At 40.9% G+C, this 19,942-nt stretch overlaps 1 long non-coding RNA gene across 1 annotated transcript; it reads left to right on the forward strand.

Annotated features, from left to right (window-relative positions):
- LOC104747351 lies at positions 15,297-17,460 on the forward strand. Its single transcript, XR_761134.2, has 6 exons — positions 15,297-15,550; positions 15,659-15,747; positions 15,910-16,048; positions 16,160-16,263; positions 16,572-16,623; positions 17,132-17,460. It is a non-coding gene; the product is annotated as an uncharacterized LOC104747351 (long non-coding RNA).

The raw sequence follows: 19,942 nt of genomic DNA on the forward strand, positions 1-19,942 counted from the left end.
AACACACCTCCAAAATACTAAAACGCCCTACCACTAACACCATCTCAGAGCTAATGGATTCAATCTGTGTTGTGGTAAATGAAAAAAAATATAAACCTTAAGAGGATACTATCTTGTGAACCCAAGGGTTCCAATCAAAAATCATCTCATCTCATCATTGTCACCAGATCTCATCATCTCCACTACCATCTCTTTCACCGGATCTCATCAACTTCGCCACCATCTCTTTCACCGGAGTTCATCATCATCACCACCATCTCTTTCACCAGATCTCATTATCGTCACGACCATCTCGTTCACCGGATCGCATCATCGACACCATCATCTTGTTCACCAGATTTCATCATCAACACCATCATCCACCAGATCATCATCACCATCTCACCACTAACGCCATTCACCAAACTAAGAAAAAGAAGAGGGCAAAATTATCTTTCCAGTCTCAAATAAACGCTGAAATCTGTAATCACGGACAAAAAGTCTTTACCAGACAATACTCTTCAAAAAAAATCCTTATCCCATAATTAACTCAAGAAATTATGAAGAAAATACAAAAAAAGACTCAATTCAATCTCCCAAGAAGTACTATACTTCTCAAGACTTGTCAGAAACTGTTGTTGGCATTGTGCAATTTCTTTTTTCTTTTTAATTCTATACAATTTCTTTTGGATTATCTTGTAGTAATTTTTTTATTATCTTGGAGTTAGTTGTTGCTGAAACAAATTGAAACGACCCGACCCGTTTTTTTTTAATTAATAAAATAATAAATAATAAATAATAATAATAATAAACTACAACTAGTGGTCCCATATCCACTAGCCACCTACCACAATCACAATCAACAGCGGGAATAACCAATCTCAATATCCAATAATAATCAAATAATTATAACAAAACAATATCCAAAACTCAACCAACATGAATCATAGAACTAGCAACCTAGCAATGTTTCTACTGACCCAACTCTAGCAACCTAGCAATTCCAGACAACAACCAATCAAGTCCCTAGAACATCCTCCTCTTCATCGCCTTGATTCCACGATCACACTTTGCCTTTACCTACACCACAAACACAAATTGAGATCCATGAGTATATTATAAACACTCAGTGAGGCAATCCTCCCATCTACTGGGCTATACACACAAGCAACTGTAATTCCAATGTTCCAAACAATCAACAAGTAAAGCATACAAACCAGGAAAACCAACATCATCTCGCTGGAAGGGAGGTGCCGACCGACACTGGCTCTTGGTGTCGACCAACACTACCCCACAGTGTCGATCGATGCCGCTTCACTGGTGTCGACCTACACCAATTGGTGTCGATCGACACTACCTCTGCAACCGCAATCTGCACGAAGCCGAGAGTCAAATCTCGCTCCTAAACTCCACCAAATCGCCGATTACTCAAAAACCAAGTCATATACGTCTGTAGGAACCTGTAGCAATCAATCCCAGCAAGAAAAACACACAAAAACAGCAACAAACAAGCAAGAACAAGGAATCACAGGCTTAGATCAACCATGGTCATGCACTCACCTATCTGCAGGAAGATTCTAACCAACAGTAATGAATCCAACCTTCCTAGCAAGCTTCTAGATCCTTCCTAGCTTCAAATCTCTCAAGAACAGCCAAGAATCTCACCAATCTCCTCCAAAAACTCAAGAACAGCTCCTTTCTCTCTTTTTCTCTCAAAACGATGAAACGGCGAGAGACAAAACTTGCCAAAAAACCCTTTTTCGTTGATTGCCACTTAAGTATCTCGGTTCAATGGTTTTCCTTAAACCAAACTGACCAAAATCGACAATTGAATCAATCTGGTTGAACCATAAATTAATGGTGTTGACCGACAGCATCCTTGGTGTTGATCGACACCCACCCCCAAAACGCAGAGTTTTGGTTTGTGGGGGTTACAATTCTCCCCCACCAACATAGATTCGTCCTCGAATCTCGAACAACCATCAGCCAAGGACTCTCGTGCAACGTCTCCACGGTCCGCACCCCTCTGACCGATCTACGGAAAGTCACCTCTAGGCGATAAACTCACGTTCCAGGCATTATTTGCTCTCGACTTTTGGACTTTCCTTTACTCATAGGCCTTAACCTTGAGTTTTTATTGGCTCCTCATCAGGCCGAAACCTGCATGCCATAATGTTGGCTCCTCATCAGGCCGAAACCTGCATGCCATAATGTTGGCTCCTCATCGGGCCTAAGCCCGCATGCCATAATATATAAGGAAGTCTAATATTCGTCTCTCGGGTTGCCACCCTACATCGCGCCCCCGGATCGTCATCCAAAGTCGATATACCAACCATACGCCCAAGCCACAAAGTCTCAGAATATGGTAGTACTACAAGAACCAAAGTCCCCCCAAAAGTCGCGAGCAAATAATTCTGAACACGTCTGAGTCCTATCCCTATACAGGTTTCCTTCCCGTGGCTCGCGTAAAACATGACAATGTCCTACCAACCACATATCCCCTCTCTAGAATACCTCATGACCACACAAGGATCATATACATGCCACAAGGCCAAACAAATGTCCTAAACAGGACCGCCACCAAGGCAAAACAAATTGTCCTAAACAGGACCGCCACAAAGGCCAAACAAATGTCCTCAACAGGACCGCCACCAAGGCCAAAAAAAAGTCCTCAACAGGACTGCCACCAAGGCCAAACAAATGTCCCAAACAGGAACGCCACCAAGGCCACTCGTCCCGAAGGACCGTCACAAAGACCACTTGTCCCAAAGGACCGTCACGAAGACCACTCGTCCCAAAGGACCATCACGAAGACCATACATCCCGAAGGACCGCATAAACAGGAAACACTGGCTAAACAGCCCGCCACAAAGGCTACACAATTGGCTTAACAGCCCGCCACAAAGGCCACACAATTGGCTAAACAGCCCGCCACAAAGGCCACACAATATCTCAAAAGACAGCCACACACGGGCACAATGACTCAAAAGTCTGCTACTAAGGCCACACAAGCCCCTCCAAGGCTCTCCACCACTAAAATGGACAAATTCTAACTCACATAAAATTTTCCATTTTTAGCATTTTCCAGTTTTGGAAACCTCTATTTCAGGAAAATTTCCTCCAAAACCCTACTTCACGAGAATTTCATACCCCGAAAACCACCTCATCTTGTTACTTTGTCGCACAACCAACCACCCCTAAGCGACCAAGTAAACAAGAGAGATAGGCTGGAATACTCTATTCCCGCTCCAGCCACAAATTATAGATGGGACCAGGCTAGACAAGCTCAAGTCGCGGCTTGCTTCTCATACCACTTCTTAAACCTTGCCTTCATCCTCGCCTCTGGCTTCCAAGTCTGCTCCTCAACACCATCACAATCCCAAAGGACTCTCATCAAAGGAATCTTCTTCTTCTGAAGTTCCTTGATCTTCCTCCCGAGAACCCTCACTGGTCTCGCCTCCAAAGTCATGTTGGGCTGAAGATCTTCAGGAATCTTAGCCAACAACTGATTATCCTCACGGAGACACTTCCGCAACATAGAAATATGGAAAACCTTGTGGAATGCCCGCATAACCTCAGGCAACTCCAGCATATGCTACCGGTCCCACCGGCTCAATCACTCTGAACGGACCCATAAACCTTGGACTCAACTTAGTCTCTGTCAATGACCTGTTCGGACCCCAAAACATGGCCATCTTGAGGTACACTCTGTCTCCTACCTGAAACTCAAGATCTCTCCTCCTCCTATCAGCATAACTCCTCTGCCTATCCTGAGCCTCCTTCATGTTCAGCTTGAGAAGTCAAATCTTCTCTGAGGTCTCCTGGAAAAAATCTGCCCCGAACATGCTCCTCTCCCCCACCTGAGTCTAGCATAACGGTGTACGGCATGGTTTCCCATACAAACCCTCATAAGGAGCCATCTTAATACTCGCCTGATAATTGTTGTTGTAAGCAAGCTCTACCAGGTTCAGGTAATCTGCCCAATGCCCACCCCAATCCAACACACACATCCTCAGCAAATTGTCCAGCGTCTGGATCGTCCTCTCTGACTGTTCATCGGTCTGGGGATGATAAGCTGTACTCCTATGCACCTTAGTGCCCATCTCTGCCTGAAATGCTTTCCAAAACACTGAAGTGAACTTAGAGTCCCTATTAGACACAATACTCGCTAGCACCCCATGCAACTTTACTATCTCCTTCACATACTTCTTAGCCAAGACCGCTTCTCCATCAGTCTTCTAAATGGCCAAAAAATATGCTGACTTAGTCAACCGGTCCACAATGACCCAGATAGCATCAAAAGTCCGAGACACTGACAATCCTACCACAAAATCCATAGTGATCATATCCCACTTCCACTCAGGAATGGGTAGACTCTTCAGTAACCCGCCAGAAACCTGATGCTCAGCCTTCACTAGCTGACACACATCGCACTTTGCGACCCAACTAGCTACATCCTTCTTCATCCCGATCCAGTGATAGTACCTTTTGAGATCACGGTACATCTTAGTCGCTCCTGGATGAATAGAAAACTTGCTTGCATGAGCCTCTCTCAGGATCTCCTGCCTCAACTCCTCATCGTTGGGCACACAAATCCGACCGTGCACCAAGATAGTACCATTATCTGAGACCTGATACTCTGAATCAACATCCTTAGAGGCATTTACCAGCCCCAAATCCTTCTTATGAGCCAAACGCACCCTACTCAGAAGATCTGCTCTATCAACTACCTCCAAACCCAACGGTTCCTGAGAAACAGCACATAACCTCAAAGCACTGATCTCTCCTACCAGAGACTCCATTTCCTGCTCCTGAGCCGAAGCTACCATCTTCCGACTCAGAGCATCTGCAACCGTGTTAGCCTTACCAAGGTGATAGGCTATCTCCAAATCATAATCCACCACCAGCTTCATCCACCGCCTCTGCCTCAAGTTCAGCTCGGGCTGAGTGAATATATACTTTAGGCTCTTATGATCTGTAAACACCTGTACTTTTGCACCATAAAGATAAGATCTCCAAATCTTCAAGGCAAAAACTACAACAGCCATCTCCAAATCATGAGTAGGATAGTTGCCCTGATGCTTCCGCAACTGCCGCAAAGTGTAAGCAATCACCATCCCATGCTGCATCAACACACACCCCAAACCAACTATAGATGCATCAGTATAATCCACATAGGGTTCTCCCTGCTCAGGCAAAGCCAACACTAGCGTAGTAGTCAACATATCCTTAAGGCTTTCAAAGCCCTCCTCACACTCCTGTGTCCAAACAAAAGGAACATCCTTCCCTGTCAATTTAGTCATAGGCCGTGCCCTACTTGCAAAACCCTGTACAAACCTCTTGTAGTAACCTGCAAAACCAAGGAAACTCCTGATCTCTGTGACACTCCGGATCTACAGAAACCTCCTCTGCAGAGACAATGTGACCTAGAAAACCCATCTCACGCTGCCAAAAACTGCACTTGCTCAACTTAGCAAACAACTTCAGCTCCCGCAGCTTCTCCAGAACTGCCCTCAAATGTACTGCATGTTCTTCAGGACTCTTAGAAAATACCAGGATATCGTCAATGAAAATGATGATAGACACGTCCAGAAACTCCTGAAACACGCTGTTCATCAACCTCATAAACGCTGCTGGTGCATTAGTCAACCCGAAAGGCATCACCACAAACTCATAATTCCCATACCTCATCCTGAAAGCCGTCTTCCTCACATCTGCCTCATCTATCGGTATCTGATGATAACCCGACACCAGATCTACCTTGGAGAACCAAGTAGCACCCCTCAACTGATCCAACAACTCGTCGATCCTGGGAAGAGGGTACTTGTTCTTCACAGTGACCCGGTTCAAACCCCGGTAATCAATACACAACCGGAAACTCTCATCCTTCTTCTTAATAAATAACACCGGCGCTCCCCACGATGATACACTAGGCCAGATGAATACCTTGCTCAACAAATCCTCTAGCTGCTTCTTCAGCTCTGCCATCTCTGTTGGAGCCATTCTGTAAGGAGCCTTGGATAACGGCGTCGTCCCCAGTTCCAGTTCCATAGTGAAAGGATCAGACCGAGATGGTGGTAATCCCTACAATGACTGAAACACATCCTCAAATTCCTCAACAACCTGAATACCGCTAACCGTAGACTTCCCCACTGACTCTGGCATTGATATAGTAACCAAATAAGCCTCACGGCCCTTCTCGATCATCTTCCCAGCCTGAATGGCCGAGATCACGAGACTCCCCGAAGTCGGTCTAATACCCTGAAAAACCAACTTCCCACATGGACGCTCAAACTCCACTCTACCCCGATGGCAATCCAAATGCACCATATGTCGATGCAACCAATCCATCCCGAGAATAACATCATACAACTCCACTAGACTGATAATCAAATCCGCTGGCCATGACTCTCCTGCGATCTGAATATCCACTCCTCTAGCTCGTCCAATAACTCTCTAGAACTTGCCTCCCGCAACTCTGACAATTCATGTACGCTCCCCGGGACCCCCTCTGATTCTCGCGCTCTCTGCACACTCCGGAGTAATGAAGCTATGAGAAGCTCCAAAATCAAACATAACATGAGACTTAAACCTGCCCAGCAACAAGGTTCCTACACAAACCTCATGTGTTGAGAACCTAACACCTTATCACAGGAAAAACATAAAATCTAAACCTACTGAAATTCATAAAGTTTAAGTACAAGAAATTATATATGTGATCGCCCCGGCACTGGTTCCACCAGTCTCTGTAGTCGTGTACACCCGTGGCGCCTGCTCAATCCGTGCCACCTGCTGCCCTCTCGGCTGCACCTACTGCATCGCTGCCACTACTACCGGCTGCAACTTGGGACACAAGAGCCTGATGTGCCCTGGCTCCCTGCAATGATAACATACACGACCGCTGCCATCGGGGCACTTTTCTTGGGACAGCTAGCAACCTTGTGATCCTTGCTCCCACACCCGAAGCAACTCGCACCACTCGGCCTCTGCATAGCGTCCCACCTCCTCTTGGTTCCCTGCGCAGGTTTGCCGCCCCTGCTAGAACATCCATGATGTTGAGCCTTACTAGGCTGAACTGCTGGACTAACCGCCACTGATTGTGCCCGGATGTCCTCCTCGATCTCTACTGCAGTCTCAAGCAGCTCTGCACGCGTAGCATAGCTCTGCCCTCTATAGTGAACCCTTAGATCGTCACGTAGGACCCTCAAAAACCTTATGATATGAGACTCCTCAGACTCCATAGCCCCACCCCTATAAGATAGCAGTCGACTGAACTCCAAGTCCAGCTTCTGCACTGACCGCGTTCCCTGAGATAACTAAAGAAACTGCACCTCCAACCGGTCCAATGCCTCTCTCGGAAAGTACTTGCGGTTGAACTCCCCGATGAAGTCAGCCCAAGTCATCTCCCTTTGCACTCTCCTAGCAGCCATTGATCTCCACCACACCAGAGCATCACCAACCAAGTGGTGGACCTCTATGTCCACTCAAAACTCCTCAGGACATCTCAGAGTCTGGAAGTTTTGTTCCACACTCGTCCTCCAAGCATCTGCAGCAGTAGGATCTGTACCACCCAAAAACCGCGCAGTCTCGATGCCCTTTATCTCCTTGAGCATGGACAAATAACGTCCATGTGCTCCTGCATCCGCAGCCACTGGCTGCCGCTCCTCTGCCACCACTGGTGGCACTACATGAGCCTGAGCCGGTACCACTGCCAGCAACCGCTCCAACAATTGTGCTAACAAGCCCGTAAGATCAACACCAGGGACTCCACTTGCTGGGACTCCCACACCCGGAACCCTAGCATCACTGGCCACTTGAGCATCAACACCGCCCCCTCCGGCCAAACTCATGGAATCCTCCTAGAATTCATGCAACTCGCCAACACCCTCAACTGTCACACTCTAGTTTGCAGTATCACTCATTGCTAGGCCTCTGCCCCTACCACGACCACGTCCACGTCCATGACCACGTCCGCGTCCACGACCACGACCAGCAACATCATCCTCTCTAACCATCTGCACTACCATGAACAGAAGGCTAAGCACGCAATTATACTAACACAAAAACATATACTCACCGTGGAATCACACAATATGCTCGAAGAGGATGTTCTAGGACTCCATGCCACACACAATTGACTAACTCACATAATCAATCAAAGCATGCAAATCCCAAACATCTACATCACAAAGCCTAGTGAACCCAAACCTAGACCCGTAAGGGCTCTGATACTAAACTGAAACAATCCGACCCGTTTTTTTTTTAATTAATGAAAATAATAAATAATAAATAATAATAATAATAATAAACTACAACTAGTGATCCCATATCCACTAGCCACCTACAACAATCACAATCAACAGTGGAAATAACCAACCTTAATATCCAATAATTATAACATAACAATATCCAAAACTCAACCAACATGAATCATAGAACCATCAACCTAGCAATGTTTCTAATGACCCAACTCTAGCGACCTAGCAATTCCAGACAACAACTAATCGAGTCCCTAAAACATCTTCCTTTTCATCGCCTTGATTCCACGATCACACTTTGTCTTTACCTGCACCACAAACACAAATTGAGATGCATGAGTATTTTATAAACACTCAGTGTGGCAATCCTCCCATCTACTAGGCTATACACACAAGCAACTGTAATTCCAATGTTCCAAACAATCAACAAGCAAATCATACAAACCAGGAAAACCTACATCATCTCGCTGGAAGGGATGTGTCGACCGACACTAGTCAAGTGTCGACCGACACTGGCTCTTGGTGTCGATCGACACTACCCCACAGTGTCGATCGATGTCGCTTCACTGGTGTCGACCGACACCAATTGGTGTCGATCGACACTACCTCTGCAACCTCGATACGCACGCAGCCGAGAGTCGAATCTCGCTCCCAAACTCCACCAAATCGCCCATTACTCAAAACCCAAGTCATGCTCAAATTTACCCTAGAGCTACTCTCTCAAATTAAGAGATCAATTGTAGTACTTAGGGATCGAATCCACAAGGACTCTAGATTCACACAATCTTTTAATTATGCTAAACCAAAATTGTAATTTAAATAGCATTGCAAAAACAGAAAATAAAAGAGTTGTAAATCAATAGGAATAAACGCTAGACTTAGGGAAATTCTCAGGAAATCATGGAAAATTAGATCAATTAAAGCACCGTTCTTGAACTCTAAACACAATTGTAAAATAAATCAGTTCTCACTGCAAATATTATCTAAATTTAAAACAAGAAAATATAAATCTCTTTGCAAAATTCAAGTTAAAAACCAGCAATAAAATCAAGTTTAGATAAGTTTACAAAATCACTAATTCAAATCTCTTTGCAAAAAGTAATTTTGCTCACCAAAGGTTTTTGTCAGAAAAATCAATTATATTCTCATATCAATCAATAATCTTAAGATCTAAATCCAGATGACTAATCAAAGATTTAGCATTTAGAACAACCTATGGTGAAGAACAAGAAAGATAATGAATCCAAAATAAACAGATCTAACAATCCATGAAATCTCTAATGAGAAACCCTAAACCTAACAAGTAGATCTACTCAGACATAATTATAAGAACACAAATCATAAATAAAATAGATAGCATTAAGAGATTAAAAGAAGAAGAAAAGGAGTTCTGAATCTTCTCTGAAGGAGTTTTGATTCTTCTCTCCAAAAGCTCTCTAAAATCTCTCAGGGTCTTCTCTCAAAAGTTGCAGGGAAAAATAAAGCTTAGGTCTAAAACAATGACCAAAAATCCTATTTATATTCCTAAAAACGTCCAGGGACCAATGATGCAAATATGAAAAATTTTGGGGCAGCTTTGTAAATCTTCAAAACTTGTGAGAAAACTTCCAATTCTTCTGCTGGATGATGCATCGATCGACACCATCACTTGCATCGACCGATGCAAGTCTCTTAACTTGTCTCCCAACCTCACAGCTTAGCCTCAATGCTTGAATGTGCTCCAAATCCTCCTATTTAGCTCAATTATGCTCACATCCATGCTAAATCCTATAAAGACTCATAAAGACTCTAAAAACACCAAAAAGACTCTATAGATAGGACTTATATCATGGCTAAAAACACCTAAAAACCATGATATATCAATTCCCCCAGACTTAGCTTTTGCTTGCCCTCAAGCAAATCAAGAACTTCATCTGTGGAAAAGGTTTGAAAACGCGGAAACTCCTTTTCTTCTTAAATTAATGCCATGATCATCCAAATCATAATCCATATGCTTAGCAGACAAATCCTAATCAAACCACCATGTACTTCTCCGTTGGCATTTGTTTCATCCCAAATTCCACAACATCCTCCATTAAGCCTTCATCGATGGGACTCATCAATTTGATCAATGTCAAGAACCTTCTAGACTCATTCCCGTACAATACCATAACAAGCAAGACAATTTCTTTAACACATGTGGTACTCTTTCTCTCCCCCAGACTTATTATATTTAATCTTCCTTTGAGTTTTGCTTTATTTTTTTTCTTATCATTTTTTTCTTTTTATCAAAGGTGTAGGCGAATAATGGGGTCATCGGTAATTTACCTACCCCTCGCTTCCAAACTTTGTGTGATCATTTGACTCAAGAGTAGAATAATGGGGTCAAAGGTAATTTACCTATCCCTCTAAACTGATCAAAATCATCTCATCTTTTATTCTCTTTTTTTTTTAAATAAAGCTCTCAGGATAGATCAAGTGGAGTTCCCTTCCTTCTCTCTATCTCTAATCCCCCGTACTGCGAATGTCAAAGCGGATTCCTTGGCACGCCAAGCGCGACTGTCTCCGCAGCATGTTTTGTTTGTGAACTCTTTTCCTCCAAATTGGCTCTTTTGAGCTGATTCTATTGTTGTCAAAAAAAAAAAAAAGCTCTCAGGAAAAATCTTTTAAACTTAAATAAGGGAGAGGAGTACCAATTTTTTAATTCTTTTCTGAAATCTTACTTGTCAGGTATGAACAAGGAGTCAAGCCCTATGAACATCAATCTCCTTGATGAGTATAAAAAGAAAAGTACAGAGATTACCTCAGACTTTTGTGGATTCTGTTGGAAATTTGGATGTCTATGGTTCACTGGCCAGCCTTTGGATTTTTTAGTAGTCGGATTTTGGACTCAATCTGCAGCATTAATCAACCAAGGCAGTACTCTAAAACAAAAAGTCATAGTTCCCAACAAAAATTTTGACTCAATAAAACAATTTTTTTTGTTTGACTCTCAAAAACAAAAACGTAGTTAGTAACTGCCTCCCCCAGACTTAAACAACACTGTCCCCAGTGTTATCAAGTAAGAGATTGGCGAAAAAAATAAACAAAAATGAATAAGTATTGAAAGTGTGAACAAAAACGTGTTACCAGTCCGGATATTCTGTGTCGACCGATGCTGATGGTGTGTCGGTCGATGCACTCTGCAGATGCAGAGAGTTCGAACATTACTCTTGAGTTAGCTGCATTAATTTGTGTTTCTCTCATTCCTTGGATGTTATCACTGCTAAAAATCACTCAAACACAAGATTAAACGCAACATGATAGATAGAAGGTCACAATTCAATACAAATTCAAACTGACTCAAAGCAAGAATAAAAATGACTCAATTTAAGTGGAAAAGAAAAACCTATGAGTGGGTTGCCTCCCACTAAGCGCTTGTTTTCAGTCATTAGCTTGACTGTGTTGGATCTTAATCATGCGGTGGATCAGAACATGACAATGAATGCTTCCGAGAGAATGTCCTCTTCATCCAAGGTGGTGTGTAGGGTAGTAGGTATATGAGATCTGCCAAGGATGTGAGGATCATGACCATGACGGGTCTGAGGTATGGGTGGCTTTCTGTTATGTCTTGCAAAATCATCAATAGAAGAAACAAGCGCTCTATGATAATCTCGTGGCTTGGTTAACTGCAAAACAATTTTTGTAGCTTTGAAAGTCTTATTGATGATAGGAGAAGGTTTGGGTGAAGAAGATTCATACCTTGGCCTTACCTGCGGACTCTGGAGTGTGGAGTGGTGAGATTTCAGCTTTACAACTGGTCTAGGACTTGCAGCTAAGGTATCAACTCGAGAATCTGCGGTTTTGAACAAGTCTGAACTGGCTCTGGAAGGTGTGTCGATCGATGCTACAACTGCATCGATCGATGCTGAGCCTGCAACTCGTGTTTCTTCAACGATTCTGCAACTAACCTCAGCAATCCGTGTTTCCATTACAAAAACGTCATCTGCCAGCGACTTGTCATGCATCAGAACCTCATCATGGTCTCTAGTACTGATTAGATGATCTCCACTCCAATCTTCAAGCTTAACAACTTGCTTGCTCACTTTCTCAGCAGTCTCCAACTCTTTGACATACCCAGCATCAATGTCTCCATGAAGCTCAACGATCATATCATCATCAAAAGCAATTTCCAGAGAAAATGTCTGACCATCAATAGTGGGAGCTCTTCTCAGCTTGTCCATCTCAAAGTTCATGACCAAATAATCCACATTCAGAGATATGTGTCATTTCTTTACATCTATGACAGCACCAGCTGTAGCCAAGAATGAGCGTCCTAAGATGAGAGGATCAGTAGGCTCTTTGTCATATTCCAGCACCACAAAGTCAGTGGGAATCATGCAATCTCCAATCTTGATTGGAATATCCTCTAAAACACCTTCAGGAATCCTTCTGGATCGATCAGCTAGGATAAGAGAGATCTTAGTTGGCTTGAAATCTGTCATCCCAAGTCTCACAACAGCAGAATGTGACATTAAATTGATACTAGAACCAAAATCACAAAGTGAGTGAGCAAACCGTTCTGCAGAGATAGAGCAATCAAGTACAAAGCTTCCAGGATCAGGTAATTTCTCTACAACCCTACTCTGAATCATTGCACTCACTTTCTCACAGACAACCACTTTCTCTTTCCTCTCTTTCTTCCTTTGAGCAGGTTGGTTCAACAGAATTGCACTGACATCCTTGGTTAGCAAAGCTCCTTCCTCAGGGCTCAAACCATTAGTGACCATTCTCTTCACATACCGTTTAATCCCAGGAGAAAACTTGACTGCATCAATCAAAGGCATCTCAATCATCACCTTGTCCATCATAGCTTTGCATCTAGCTTCTTCAATCTCCTGCTTAGACCTCCTAGGCTTAGGATAAGGAACCTTAGGCTTATAGGCTTGCTCTGAATCAGATGGTGCAGCTCAGAGAGAAACCGAAGCTGTTTGTGGGGAGTGTCGATCGATGCTGATATTGTGTTGATCGACGCTTGATTGAGTTTGCATCGACCGATGCTCTTGTGTATCGGTCGATGCAACATCAGCTACCGGATGATTGAACTTCCTCCACCAAAATTGCATTACAAGTATGCTTGGGGTTCGACTCTGTTCTTCCAGGAAGAAAACCCTCTTATCGTTTAACAGACCCAGCAGTCTGAATCACCTGATTCTCCAGCTTCTTAACATGAGTGTTTAATGCATCAAACTTCCCAGTCAGCTCCATGTAGACATTGTCAATCTTCCCATTGAATGTCACTGTCAGCTGCTCTTGACCTTGAAGAATCTGCTCAAGCATGGCCTCCATCGACTGTCAGAAGTCTGTGGAGGTGGAGACTGATAAGAAGAATTACCATAGGTCCTTGTAAAACCACTGTTCTGCTGCTGCTTCTGGTAATCCGGCTTAGGAGTATAGCCTAAAGAGTTTCCACTGTAAGGCCTATTGCTTTGTTGATTGCCAAATTTCTGTGCCTCATACCCAGCTCCATACACATAGTTGACATCTTCTTCTGTAGTCTCTGGCTTTGGCTCAAATGTCTCAACATCTTCAGCAAAATGGACAGACTTCTTTCCCACAAGAAGATTGTGCACTGTATCCAACTTAGCATTCACCGTAGCAAACTGATTTGAATCATGGCCTTCATGTGCTCTTTATCGCTCTAGGTCCGCATTCTTAGTGCTGTTGCTTGATGCTAGCATTTCTATCAACTTTTCAGCGTCATCTGGGTACCTTGTCTTGAAGTTCCCATCACTAACAGCATCCAAAGCCATCTGATACCTCCAGTCAATCCCACTAAAGAAGATACTGATCAACTGCACCTCTGAGAACCCATGATGTGGACAGTCCCTCTGGTATTCTTTGAACCTCACCCAAGCAGCTTTGTAAGATTCAGCTGGTCCTTGTCTGAAGGTAGAGAGCTTAATCCTCAGCTCATCAGACATTGCATCATCATAGAATTAGTTCAAGAATGCCACATTGATGTCATTCCAGGTCTACAGAGATCCTGGTTTGAGTTGCCTTAGCCAATGAGAAGCTTCCCCAGCAAGAGAGTAGGGGAAAAGCTTGCAGTAGATATAGTCCTTTGTGACTCCATTAGCTTTGATGCTTGTGACTATATCCTCAAAGTGCTCAATATGGTCTAGAGGCTTCTCATTTGGTATGTTCTGGAATGGCCTTTGTCCAACAAGAGCAAAATAGGCAGGCTTCAGCTCAAAATCATTCCTTGGGAATGGAGGAGGGACAATTGAGGAGCGGTTCTCATAGAACAAGTCTGGTCTGTTGAATTCCGCAAGAGTCTTGACAAGCTCTCCATTGTTTTCCCGTCTGCCCTGACCGTTCTGCTGGTCGTTACCATCCAAATCTGCACCATTCGCACCGGCTCTGGCATTGCGTCGATCGACGCCAAGGTTGCATCGACCGATGCCATCATTGCGTCGGTCGACGCCTTCATTGCATCGGTCGATGCCTTCTGCATTCTCATCGACCACGACGAGTTCTTCCTGAATAACCCGTCCGTCAGCATCAAGTTTTTGGCCTTGTTCGTTGCGCACATGACCCTCTTGATCCCTCAAAACTCCAGCCGCATATGGTCTCAATATGATTGGGTTGACCATCTTTGCTGATTTGGCTGCTTTTATGTTTTCACGCTCTAGTTGTCCTAACTCTTGGTTTGTAAACTTAACAACTAGACCAGTAGGATTTTTTCTGATGCTAGGCTTAGGCATGTACCTGAAACACACAAGAGAAAAGAAACAGAAGCGTGTGAGTAAAATACAAAAAGAAAAATTTAGACAAAATCAAAGATTTTAATCTAATGGTGAATCAAAAGAGTCCCCAGCAACAGCGCCAAAATTTGATATGCTCAAATTTACCCTAGAGCTACTATCTCTATATTAGTAAAAGAGAAGTACAACTTATCTTTGGACGAAAATGCCCCCAATGTCAATGACCAGAAAACAAAATCATTAAGGTTAAATGAGACATTAAAAGTAATCGAATCGGGTTTTATTTCTTAAATAACTCGAAATTCTTAAATTACAGACCCGACTCTATGAAATTGGATCCTCTTTGTTGGATCATTCGCCGGATCAAGAAAATCCGCGTATTTTTATTCGGATCCTACATCAAACAATTAAACTCTTTTTTGGGTATATAACCCTAGATATAAACATTGAGACTCGATTATTAAACATTGAGACGCCGCGGCGTTGAAGAAGAGAGATCGTTGGAGGCATGGTTGAGACGAGACGTCACAGCGATTTTGCGCTTCTTCTCAGGAAACAATATAATCACAACTTACCAACAAGAAAAAGGTAAGATCTGATCACCTTCTCAATTTTTTTTGTTTATAGAGTATAAGATTGTGAGTTTTTCCTTCGATCCTTTCTTCAAACTTTGCTTTGTGAATGTTATATGAATAGGAGTTTACTCCAGCTGCTGGGATTATATGCAGTCAGATTTGAAGCATATGGCCTAAAAAAGGTTTTGGCGTACATGTAGAACATATCAGGTAATCTGAGCAACAGTTCAAAATCTAAGATTTAATCATAGACTGGATTTTTCTAAATAATTCTAGATCAAATACTTTACTCTCCTGCACAACTATCTCACCTTTGATGTTTCTAGATACTACAAACTAGAAAAGCGATAAATGCTGGTTGTTAATTTGAAGGTAGAAGAAGAAAGTGAAGAACAGATGTATAAAGTATAATGAAGAGAACGAGGAAACCGTGGGAAGCATCTCGAGATGTTGAGAGCTGAAACTGATGCTAATCAGAAGAGATATGAGTTTGAAACTAAAGGAGATAATGGTGATTACGAATGACACACCCTTTTTATTATATTTCATTTCTTCATGATTGAGGTTTTATATAATCTTTTCTCTAGATGGTATTGACTTTGGCACTATGGTTGTTTTGCAGTCTAGAATTATTAGTGTGTGAAGCTAATCATACATCATTTGTTCAGTAATCCGATTTTTGCAGAACAGAGGTCATTATGAGCTCTATTCATCGGTATGAAATAGGTAATTTTCGATCTATCTTTTTTTTCTTTCTCAAATGGTTTGATTTTTAAATGAGCAAAATATTAATGTTAATAATGCCAACAATCCCTTATTTGAGATCCTTCATTATTTTTTTACTTATCTCACACATTTGTAAATATGATACAGATAAATCACATTGTTGCTCTAAAGGTTCTTTTTATGAGCTCATAATAGAAGTCGAGATACAGTCTCATGATCAAATGTTTTTCTTTTTTATTGACTAATAAAATTATCCAAACTTTTGGCCTTATAACCAGCTTGCATATATCACACTTCTTTTGTTGCAGAACATAAACTAAGATATGCAAATATATCAACTAGAGACGATGACATGCAACAGTGAGTTCTTCTTTCTACGGTTTGACCTCTTAAATTAGTTTGTTGTATAAAAACAAAATTAATTGTGCATGTATGTTGCATCGTTAGGAAGGGTTGTCATCTATTTCCATGGCAAGCGTGTGAATGTATGATTATATATAAAACCAGAAAAAATGTTAATTGGTGCTCACATGTTAAGCTTTACCCACCCTATTATTTTATTTTATTTTTGCATTGAAATCTATTCATTTGATTTTAAAACTAGCTAACAATACTATTCATGGATTCATAAGCAAGTAATCAAAATGTCTTAAAAGCTTCTAAAATGGTTGATATATGTATGTTTTTGTGTATGTTATTCCATAGTGTTCATTAAAATGATAAGTGTAACTGTTTGAATAATGTGTAGAACAATCTGATCTTTATGATTTTTCGTTTTTGTCTGTAAATTGTTGTTAGTAAATTAACTAACAATTCTTAAATCTAAATGTGAGGATAAAGTAGTATATTTTTTATTCTCTTCTTGCAGGTACAGTTGTACTAATATACCATTATATTATGGGTTTGGTGGTTCTGATCCACAAAAGTGCATCATCTATTGAACTGCAACATATGGAGAAGGAATAAACATGAGAAGAATTGAGAAAGTTTGAATAGAACAATACAGTAGAAGAGAAGCAGATAAGTAGAGAAAAAGTGAAGGTGATCAGACAGCCATGTAAAAGCTCCACTTCATTTATGAGCATTTGTTTTCTCATGATGTATGCAAGTAATACTTGCCAAGTATATTAGCTGCATGAGTGTCTTCTTTTAGATGAATTTGGTAATACAAATCCCACGTGGTTTACTTAAACTTAATAATATGTACTTATAACACATACTTTTCAAAAGTTAATCAAATCTAACAATTTAATATATATACATATAGGATTTAGAATATAGGATTCTCTTTTATAAAAATCCATGGTTTGCAAAACTCAAAATGATATAGTACAGCGGGTGAGGATTGATATTTTTATGACATATGGTAGAGCAGGTGAGGATTGATATTTTTATGAATAAAATTCTTTACGGGTTGGTCTATCAAAATATATTGTGACTGTATATTGTTTGCAAATGGATATTTTTATGAATGTAATATTTAAGTGGGTTGGTCCGTTAAAATATACACTGTGAGTGTGTATTTCTTACAAATATATTTTTACAAATATAATATTTTACGGACTGTTCCATAAAAAAAGTACATACATTATGATTGTGTATTTTTACAAATGCAATTTTTTATGGATTGGTTTGTCAAATATAACATATTAATGCGTATATTTTTATACGAATACGATCTTTTATGGGTTAGTCCATCAAAGCCTACGTTATGACTGTGTACTTTTACAAATGTAATCTTCTATAAAATTTTATGTATATTCTAATTTTTACTACAAATCATATTTACATATATGAATATTCTTCCGCGCTGTAGCGCGGATCTGATCCTAGTCTCAAATTAAGAGATCAATTGTAGTACTTAGGGATCGAATCCACAAGGACTCTAGATTCACACAATAGATTTAATAATCTTTTAATTATGCTAAACCAAAATTGTAAAAACAATGCAAAAACAGAAAATAAAAGAGTTGTAAATCAATAGGAATAAACGCTAGGCTTCCGGAAATTCTCAGGAAATCATGGAAAATCAGATCAATTAAAGCACTGTTCTTGAACTCTAAACACAATTGTAAAATAAATCAGTTCTCACTGCAAATATTATCTAAATTAAAAACCAGAAAATCTAAATCTCTTTACAAAATTCAAGTTAAAAACCAGCAATAAAATCAAGTTTAGATAAGTTCACAAAATCACTAATTCAAATCTCTTTGCAAAAAGTAATTTTGCTCACCAAAGGTTTTTGTCAGAAAAATTAATTATATTTTCATATCAATCAATAATCCTAAGATCTAAATCTAGATGACTAATCAAAGATTTAGCATTTAGAACAACCTATGGTGAAGAACAAGAAAGATAATGAATCAAAAATAAACAGATCTAACAATCCATGAAATCCCTAATAAGAAACCCTAACCCTAACATGTAGATCTACTCAGAAATGATTGTAAGAACACAAATCATAAATAAAATAGATAGCATTAAGAGATTAAAAGAAGAAGAAAAGAAGTTCTAAATCTTCTTTGAATGAGTCTTGATTCTTCTCTCCAAAAGCTCTCTAAAATCTCTCAGGGTCTTCTCTCAAAAGTTGCAGGGAAAAATAAAGCTTAGGTCTAAAACAATGACCAAAAATCCTATTTATATTCCTAAAAACTTCCAGAGACCAATGATGCAAATATGGAAAACTTTGGGGCAGCTTTGTAAATCTTTAAAACTTGTGAGAAAACTTCCAATTCTTCTGCTGGATGATGCATCGATCGACACCATCACTTGCATCGACCGATGCAAGTCTCTGAACTTGTCTCCCAACTTCACAGCTTAGCCTCAATGCTTGAATGTGCTTCAAATCCTCCTATTTAGCTTCATTATGCTCCCATCCATGCTAAATCCTATAAAGACTCAAAAAGACTCTAAAACACCAAAAAGACTCTATAGATAGGACTTATATCATGGCTAAAAACACCTAAAGACCATGATATATCAATATACGTCTGTAGGAACCTGTAGCAATCAATCCCAGCAAGAAAAACACACAAAAACAGCAACAAACAAGCAAGAACAAGGAATCACAGGCTTAGATCAGCCATGGTCATACATTCACCTCTCTGCAGAAAGATTCTGACCAATAGTAATGAATCCAACCTTGCTAGCAAGCTTATAGATCCTTCCTAGCTTCAAATCTCTCAAGAATAGCGAAGAATCTCACCAATCTCCTCCAAAAAACTCAAGAACAGCTCTTTCTCTCTTTTTCTCTCTAAACGATGAAACGGCGAGAGACAAAACTTACCAAAAAACCCTTTTTCGTTGATTCCCACTTAAGTATCTCGGTACAATGGTTTCCTTAAACCAAACCAACCAAAATCGACAATTGAATCAATTTGGTCGAACTAAAAATTAATGGTGTCGACCGACACCACCTTGGTGTCGACCGACACCACCTTGGTGTCGATTGACACCCACCCCCAAAATGCAGAGTTTTGGTTTGCGGGTGTTACACAAATGTGTTATGGGGTTGGTGTTCTTTAGTATCTGACGAAGAGTGTTTCATTTGCTGTGTGATTTTATTATCTCTCCTTATTTCTACCTGCAGAGGTTTGACTTCTTATTTTTTACACTTGTTTTTGCTTTTTGTCTCGGTTTGACTTCTTATTAAGCTCTTTTATTTGCTGAAGCTTTTTAC

This window comes from Camelina sativa, chromosome 15, assembly GCF_000633955.1.
Source record: "Camelina sativa cultivar DH55 chromosome 15, Cs, whole genome shotgun sequence".
In the NCBI taxonomy this organism is placed as follows: Eukaryota; Viridiplantae; Streptophyta; class Magnoliopsida; order Brassicales; family Brassicaceae; genus Camelina; species Camelina sativa.